A 9,527-nucleotide genomic window follows, 5' to 3' on the forward strand; every position below is an offset into this window, starting at 1 on the left:
ACCTTGTTATAATCAGCAACAGTTAGCTCTTAAAACCCACTGTTCACTTTTTGTCTAACACCAAATGGCAGACAGGCATGGGAAACATTTTGCAGCTCTAGAGAGAAACGGTTAATTCCCTAAACCATAGCTGAAGCACGACTGATAATTTAATCTACTGTACAATGTTCATGTGACCAGAAACACAACTCACATTGAATGCTAATGTTGCCCTGTATCTTCTTTAAATAGGCCACAGTTACAAAGTCTATGTTATGTTTACAACGTAATTAAGCACCTCAAGTGGACAACAAAAATCAGATTGTATGGGTTGATCAAGATAGTTCGGAGGAGTAAAAAGGTTTTCCTATTTATGGTAGAAAATAAACTAGATAGTTCAAGTCTGCGGTAAAGTTGATCAGATATTTACATATTGGAACTTCTGGGATCAATAAATCATGAGTGAAACTTTATTAAAACACAAACAAAGCATCTTTGCTGTCGTCGTTTAGGCAGACAATATGGGCTACAACTTCATGTTTACCGTAAAGAGACGTCATACATGACCTGTGCATGTGACTGACTGGAATAAAGTTTTGTGACAATTTCTCCGTGGTTTAAAACAAATGTAGTTAATACTGCATTGTGAAAATATATGTTAACATAGGCAAACAAGTTTTCCTATTTATGGTGATTTTGGTTTATTTCATTGATACGTGTTGGGAAATCTCTTCAGGTTGGAAGAGGCATACACCGATCAGTGTTGATTCCCTGTTTTATAGTTTTGTCCAGATTTCAGTCATTTTAGTAATAATCTGGTTAGTTTATTGCAGCAAAACTATTACTTTTAAACATATATACTTATGCACTATTTTTGGTGTGCTTTAATCGAAAGGACTTGATTACTGTAAGCTGCAGAAAGTATAATCATGTGTACATGCTGATACACTGATAAGCTAGGTGCTGTAAACCTGTAGCTTGCTTATCATATATGCACTACTTCACCTCTTATTGTACTGTGTTGATAGTGGTAGTGCTGAGTAGACGTTCCTAGAAGTTTCTAGATGTGTTCTTAGTGGACCTGAAGAACATGTTATGTCCTATGAGATATGTGTTTGTTTTAGGAGCCTTCAGAAGTGGCATTGACTGTTGTGAGCATCAAAGTATGAATAGTACATGTAGCGCTGCGTCAACAATAATGAACATGATGACACTGACAGATCTTTGTATTACATGCTGTGAAGCTAAATTCGTATTCAATAATAATCGTCTGTCAACACCCAGCCAGTTTTGATACTTAAATGGACGTCATTCAACACTATATACAACCATTTTAAAAAAGCCACATTGGGACTTATGACTTTTGTTTGTGAAAGACTACCATGCTGAATTACTTGCAGAAAAGACACATCTCAGGGCTGTACGGTTATTTTTTTAGGTGGTAGCACTGGTGCTAGCAAGCAAAAAAATTCAGTACCACAAAAATAAATTCAGTAGCACACAAGGTTTGATCGAAACCTTGAATGACCCTAACCCTTGCATTTCGCTCTAATTCTGTCATCTTGGTCTCATTTGAGATTCTCAATTAATGTTATATCCTAGTGTGTGCAGTTATAATTGTAGAACAATTAATAGGGGTGCACTGATTGCAATTTAGATAAAATAATCTAACCTGCCAATTGCAATTTTTTGCTGATTCAGAATTATTTCTCCCCATAAAAGCATTCTAGCATTTTTCTGATTCTGTTTCAGGGGTTCATCACAAAAGCAGAGAACCCACTTTAAGCATAACTGAACATTGCATGTCTCATTTTCAAAGAGGTTAAAGGTGAAGTGAGCGATATATTTATGTTAATATACGTGTTAAATCGCTTTATATTCATACAGTGATCACTTAGGTATATAGTGTGCGAGATTAATAACACAGGTCTCTCAGTCACTATGCTCTGCATGTAATCGGCAAATAAACTTTTCTGGGATGTCACAACCTGATATCCAATCAGAAGAGAGAACGCTCCGGAGGGTACGTCTCTGCCGGTGCACGCGCAGAGAGCGACAGAGGGGTGACTGTTTATGCGCCTTCAATGGTGGAGCAGGTAAAAATCCTTCTTGGGTTGCTGTGAATTTTAGTACAGACATATATGGTGCCCAGAGAACGATTAAGAAAAACCTTTTAAAATTAGTTTTTGTAGTTTTAGTTTGTCCAATACTTTGGTTCATGATTCGCTCTAGCCTCTACTGAAATTTCTGTTTATTGGTGATTAGCATGCTTACAAAATATAAGATAGGGAAAATAGTAAACACTATTGCAGCTAAACTTAGCATGAACATATGTCAAAAGTAAAGTACTACAAAGCACTACTGGGCCAAAGGTCAGCGGCTAGCATGGCCATAGACTAGTAGAGATAAAGAATCCTTTTTTTGAGTCATTACAGTTTTTGCCGAATGCTTACACACATGTTGCAGACTTTGGCCCACTGTGTCAAAACTTAACACACAGGCCGTATAGGACAAAGCACATGGAGATAAACTTCTAACTTGTACGGTAAAATGAAACTCTTGAAACAAAACCTAACAATCCCTTTTCAAAACTGTTTTTAGCATCAATACAATACACACATGCACTTTTGAATGACTTTTTCCTAGCAGTAACAACACACAGATGTGCTTTATGCAAAACACAGCTGTATTCAGTACTTTGGATGTTTTTTTACTTTAAAAGTCTCATAAAGATTTTGTTTTGTGAGAGATTAATCCCTGGCCACATCACCAACAACAACAAAAAAAACACTAATAGTGGTTGCTATGCCCAAAGCATCACAACCTCTAACTTTGGTGACCATGCCCTAAACACAAGCACCAACCCTACAAAAACAATAAGTGCTTTGCACTGTGTTTGAAATTCTCCAACACACTTCTTGCAAAACACTACACACTGTTTTTCACATAAGACACATTGTTAAAAAATTAAATCTCCTGCAATCATTGGGAAAACACATCTATTTAAAATACAAAACACAACTAAAATTGGAAAAGCACACAGACTCACTCAAAAATAAAAAATAAAGCTAATATAATACCAATCAGTTTGAGCCTTAGCATTACAAATAGACCTCAGGTGAGCTCAGCTCCTTTGTCAGACAGTAAGAGTCAGGGAAAGAGGACAAGAGAGAGTGGCAGGAGGACGATGACAAAGGAGACAACAGACGGAGACAGGGTCACTATAGTGGACCATGTTTTAGATCATGGCCTAACAATATAGGAGGCTGGTCTGAGATTCCAGCCCAGCAACACAATAATTAGGACATTTAGACTGGATATCAGGAATATTTTCGCTATTGCTTCTCAAAGGAGCGGGCATGTGATGTCAATGAGGTGATTTGGCCAGACGCAAACGGGTGGCGGTATCCAAAGGATTCATAATCCACTTGCACTATTCCTTACAACACTTCTTTTTTTGAAATGTTACTGTAATTGTTTCAGAGTTCGTAGTGACACACTGAATTGCTTGTTGAACTGCGATCCACCTATTTGTTGTGTTTTTTTCTTTTGTTGGCCAAAACCATGAAATTGCAATATAAACTTTTTTTCAGAAGCTTTTCTATATTTTTTCATGTGTCTAAATGAAAATATAGTGGATCAATCTTTCCAAAAAAATTCTGCAAGAGGTTGGATACGGCACGCAAGGCGATATTTCCCCCGTTGCTTGGCAAGGGAGGACATTGCCTGTGACGTGGATGAGGTGATGTGGCCAGATGCCAAAAGGAGACAGGATCCATAGCCTAAATGTCTTCCAATCATTCCCCTACAACACTATGTTTTGTAGAACATTCTAGATGTACCATTTCTTGTGTGTCTTTGTGTTCTTTTTCTTTTGCAAAAACCTGAAATGGCAAAATAAAATAAAAAATCTGAAGCATTTACATTTTGTTTTCATGTGTCTAGATCAACTGTAGTGGATCAATCTTTCACAAAAAAATCTGTATGAGACTTTTTAAGTCAAAAACCATCCAAAGTACTGAATACAGCTGTGTTTTGCATAAAGCACATGTGTGTGTTGTTGCTGCTAGGAAAGAGTAATTCAAAAGTGCATGTGTGTATTGTTTTGATGCTAAAAACAGTTTTGAAATGGGATTGTTAGGTTTTGCCGTATAAGTTAGAAGTTTATCTCCATGTGCTTTGTCCTATTCGGCCGGTGTGTTAAGTTTTGACACAGTGGGCCAAAGTCTGCAACGTGTGTAAGCATTTGGCAAAAACTGTATGAATCCTTTGGATACCGCCTCCCGTTTGCGTTTGGCCACATCACCTCATCGACATCACATGCAATGTCATCTTCTGAGAAGCAACAGGGAAATGATCACCTGATATCCAGTCTAAATGTCCTAATTATGGAGCTATTGTGTTGCTGGGCTGGAATCTCAGACCAGCCTCCTATATTGTTAGGCCATGATCTATAACATGGTCCACTATAGTGACCCTGTCTCCGTCTGTTGTCTCCTTTATTCTCGTCCTCCTGCCGCTCTCTCTTGTCCTCTTCCCCTGACTCTTACTGTCTCACAAAGGAGCTGAGCTCACCTGAGGTCTATTTGTAATGCTAAGGCTCACACTGATTGGTATTATATTAGCTTTATTTTTTATTTTTCATGTGTGTGAATCTATGTGCTTTTCCAATTTTAGTTGTGTTTTGTATTTTAAATAGATGTGTTTTCCCAATGATTGCAGGAGATTTCATTTTTGAACAATGTGTCTTATGTGAAAAACAGTGTGTAGTGTTTTGCAAGAAGTGTTGGAGAATTTCAAACACAGTGCAAAGCACTTGTTGTGTTTACAGGGTTGGTGCTTGTGTTTAGGGCATGGTCACCAAAGTTAGAGGTTGTGATGCTTTGGGCATGGAAACCACTTTTAGTGTATGCTTAAATTTGTGGGCTACGTTGGGGATTGCAGGATTAAGTTTCTTGTGAGATAGTCTTGATGACAGCTGAAGCAGTCAATAACTTTTTATGCGTGATGTGCAAGTTTTTTTTTGCACTGATGAATTACGCTTCCTAATCAAACTACACATTTTGCATGTAGACATACTACTGTCTGTGTGTCTGTTTGTGAACATAAGTATTATTTAAACTTTCATATAATTAGAATACTTGGCAATACTCAACACATGTTTGATATGTATACTGTGCAAGCAATCAGTCAATGAGGTCTTCAGAAGCAGAACAAAGGTCAAATCACATGTACTGTTGTATTTGCGTGTGTGTAAATGTATGTGCATATACTGTATGTCTATTGGAAGGAAGCCAAGTGTGCAGTGTATATGATGTTCTTTACAGATACGGTATACTGTACATTTTGTGCCGGTGTTAGTGTCCTGTCCCTCAATAAAAGTGATAGAAAAGGGACTTTCAACCAGGATAGAGGTTTAAATCATTGGTGTGTGTGTGTGTGTGTGTGTGTGTGTGTGTGTGTGTGTGTGTGTGTGTGTGTGTGTGTGTGTGTGTGTGTGTGTGTGTGTGTGTGTGTGTGTGTGTGTGTGTGTGTGTGTGTGTTTGTGTGTGTGTGTTGCGACCAACACAAGAACTGACTATTATTCACAATCATACTTAGCTATTTTGGTGACCGTATTATTTTATCTTGGTAGACCAATATATCAAACTTTATTAAAAATAACTAAAAGTGCAAACACTTTTAAATTCTTGATGGGCCATGTCAGTCACTTGATATCAATCCAATTGAGCACACTTTTTAAATGCGTGTAGCCAAGCTGGAGCTGAAGATTGTGGCACTATTAGCATTGCAGAGCCTCACCAAAGAAGAATGTTTGCATTCAAAGGATATGCATCAACATGTTGAACATGAGAAATAGGGGGATATTCATTCAATCTCATATCTAATCAAATGTGCACTTTAACCACATGTATGATATGTCTTCGGAGAGGTTCTAACACTGACGCTTTTTTTAAAATCAGGTTTAGATAAAGCGGAAGAACAATATGACTTCAGATGAACATGGTGGTTTACGACAGAGATACCCTGTGCATGACTTCATTGTGTCTGGACTTTCAGCCAATGTTTGCTCAACCAGATTAGCTAATAGGTCAATAAACTTTATTGCAAAGTGTATGAAACAGTTTTGCAGGTTAGTGAAGATACAATCCATATTTTCTGAGTATGAAATAGTAAGAAGCCATGTTGAGCATTTAACCAATGCATACTCCGTAACTCGCGAGAGACTTAAGTAGGCACCAAGCAACAGCACGAAACAGAGTGTAACTTGTTTTGAGCTCACATCATTTTTGTTTTTCAATTTAAAGCAGAATCAAAAATCATGATTAAAGGACAGAGACATTGGTATGTCCAAAGATGGATTCAAAAATTAAAATTGAAGACTTATGTCTTTCCTCTTCACAAACTTATCATATCTTTTTTTCATTTTTTTTTGCCTTCCAGCTTTTATATAATATTTGGAAACACTTGGTTTCAAGGCAGTATAATCTAAGTAGGATGATTTATTTATAAGAAAAAATAAGAAAAAAATACCCATTATTGAATATTCAAACAAACATAATCAAATAATGCATTTTGGTCATTCCCAGGAGATTCTTACAGAGGAAGACAAAATATCTTACTTCATACAAAAAGGTTCTGTTTCCATATAACGGGGAAACGTATAATATCACAACTTCTACGAGGGGCGTAAAAGGTTCAACTGTGTCAAGGCTTAGAGGTCAAACCAAATGCATACCACACATGCGTCAGTGTTTCAGAATATATATTCGTACATACGACAACACAAATAATGTAATCATGCCAGGCCAGTAGATGGCAATAATGTTTCAAGTCTAACACCATAGAAGAATATTCCCATTGAGCATTTTAGTAAGCGAGCTGAAGAAAAAGATACTGGAAATGGCAAAGGGGTATTCATATGTTTGTGTTCAATATATTGATCAAAGTACTTATGTTGTAAATCTAGGTTTGCTTTCTAACAATACCTAAGGGACGAAAACCCACTAAAAATGACAACCCGCCATCTTGGGTTCATGGAGCATACTCAGTGCATGTAAACACTTGTTATACACAGATTGAGGACATGACACCAACATATCCCTTCGAAATACAGGCAGAACTATGTTTTTTTAAATCTCCACTTTCGGCCGAGGTTTCAAAAAGCTCAGTTTTTAGTGTCCGGTTACAATGCTACAGTTACGCAAATACCTGTGTATGTGTGGACAAGGCCTAAGTTATATTGGCCTCATTCTCTTCCTGAGGTTTCTTCCATTTATCCCTGTTAAAGGGGTCCTTTAGGATTGGGTGTCTTTGAACAGAGTACAGTATGCTGCACAGATTGTAGAGGCAAGTGTGTGATTTATGATATTGGGCTTTATAAATAAAATGTACTTAACTCTGCATTTGTATCATCTATACCTTTAAGATTAAGCATCATTCTTCACCCTACTGATGATGATAGTAAAGACATACTGTACATGGGAAAGATGGAGGTTGACATGCCCTAGCTGTTGTATTTAGCTGGTTGGCATTAACAGAGATGCATTTGGACACAAAGTGCAAAATGCTATTGGGTCTGCATTGTGCTAGGGCCATATGGAAAACCAAGGAATATAGTGGGGCTAAAAAGTAAATAATCTCACAGATTATATGTTGATAGCAACTGTGGCCAAACACACCATCAGTTTCTAAATCCCTGTAAAAGGCAATGCCCTCCCCGGTGTGACATGCTGACATAACAAAAGGTATGTTAAAAGTGAATAGCTTCTTCTGAAGATGTTAGAATATTAGTCCTCATGTAAAATTCCGAAAACTTTTGTTCAATAAAACATAAGTGGGCCTCATGGATAAAATAAGTATAACTACAATTGTTATTGGAATTGGGATTTTGAAGGGTGGCATATTCTGCTGCTGAGCAATACTACTGTAAGCAGTCAGTGTGTGATCGTCGCAGAGGAAAGAAGCATCACTCGAAGTTCATGTGACGATGAAGCTGATGTTTGCAGATTTGGCGATGTAGGCTACTCAGCACAACCATCTATAATGAATTGTTGGGAGTGGGGCGACATGTGAGCTAGACGTATGCAGATAACTACTGATACAGAACAAAGCATACAGTAATATCTGCAAAGGTCATGTGGTAATCGTATCCTTCAGCTTGATCATGCACCTCCATGAATTGATATGTACTTTACAGACTAAATTTAAACAATAGGAAATAAATGAATAATAAAGGTGAACAGTGCTGCTGACAAACTAAAATAAACATTCAAACTTTATGCCAACGGTTGATAATGAAAAATGGCCTAGCTGCAATGCTGGGGGACTGCACATTTGTCTCAGGTGATGGGTCACAGAGTTCACCATCACTCTCGAAACAGGATTTATGTGCCCCCCTTTCATGTCTCTTGACTGACAATAACAAGAGCAACATTGATGGGATGAGCCCGCTGTGTCCTGTTGTGATTATTCAACATACTGTTTCCCTTCTCTGTCCTCCCCCCTTGACCTTTTGCTTCTCTGACTTTATTTTTTGCTTCCCCTTTCTTTTGATTATACTGACTGAAAGAGAAGAGGAAAAGCAATAGAGTTGCTATTTATAAGATCATCAATTGAAAAAAACAAAGCAGGAACAACATTTACAGGGATAAATATATAAAAAGAACCACTACAATGCCTAAATGCATTGAGTTGCTGCCATGTGATTGGCTGATTAGTTACATTTTTTAACAACAAGGTCTACATGCCTTCTTGCGCTTCTTGTTAAAACATATAACTAATCAGCCAATCACATGGCACTAACTCAATGCTTTTAGGCATGTAGACCTGGACAGGACAACTTGTTGAAGTTCAAACCGAGCAACAGAATGGGGAAGAAAGGTGGTTTAAGTTACTTTGAAGTTTGAACATGGCATGGTTGATGGTGCCAGACGGGCTGGTCTGAGTATTTCAGAAACTGCTAATCTACTGGGATTTTCACGCACAACCATCTCTAGGGTTTACAGATAATGGTCCAAAAAAGAAAACATATCCAGTGAGCGGCAGTTGTGTGGACGAAAATGCCTTGCTGATGTCAGAGGTCAGAGGGGAATGGGCAGACTGGTTTGAGATGATAGAAAGGCAACAGTAAGTCAAATAACCACTCGTTACAACCAAGGTATGCAGAATACCATCTCTGAATGCACAACACGTCCAACCTTGAAGCAGATGGGCTACGCTACGGCAACAGAAGACCCCAGCGGGTGCCACTCCTGTCAGCTAAGAACAGGAAACTGAGGCTGCAATTCGCACAGACTCACCAAAATTGGACAATAGAAGATTGGAAAAATCTTGTCTGGTCTGATGAGTCTCGAATTCAGTAGCAATGTTCAGATGGTAGGGTCAGAATTTGGCGTAAACAACATGAAAGCATGGATCCATCCTGCCGTGCACCATCCACCATGCATGTTCTAAGTGATTTAAACCCCCTTTCTTCCCCATTCTGATGCTCGGTTTGAACTTCAGCACATTGTCTTGACCACGTCTGTATGCCTGAATGCATTGAG

This window comes from Ammodytes marinus (assembly GCF_949987685.1).
Source record: "Ammodytes marinus genome assembly, chromosome: 19".
Taxonomy (NCBI): domain Eukaryota; kingdom Metazoa; phylum Chordata; class Actinopteri; order Uranoscopiformes; family Ammodytidae; genus Ammodytes; species Ammodytes marinus.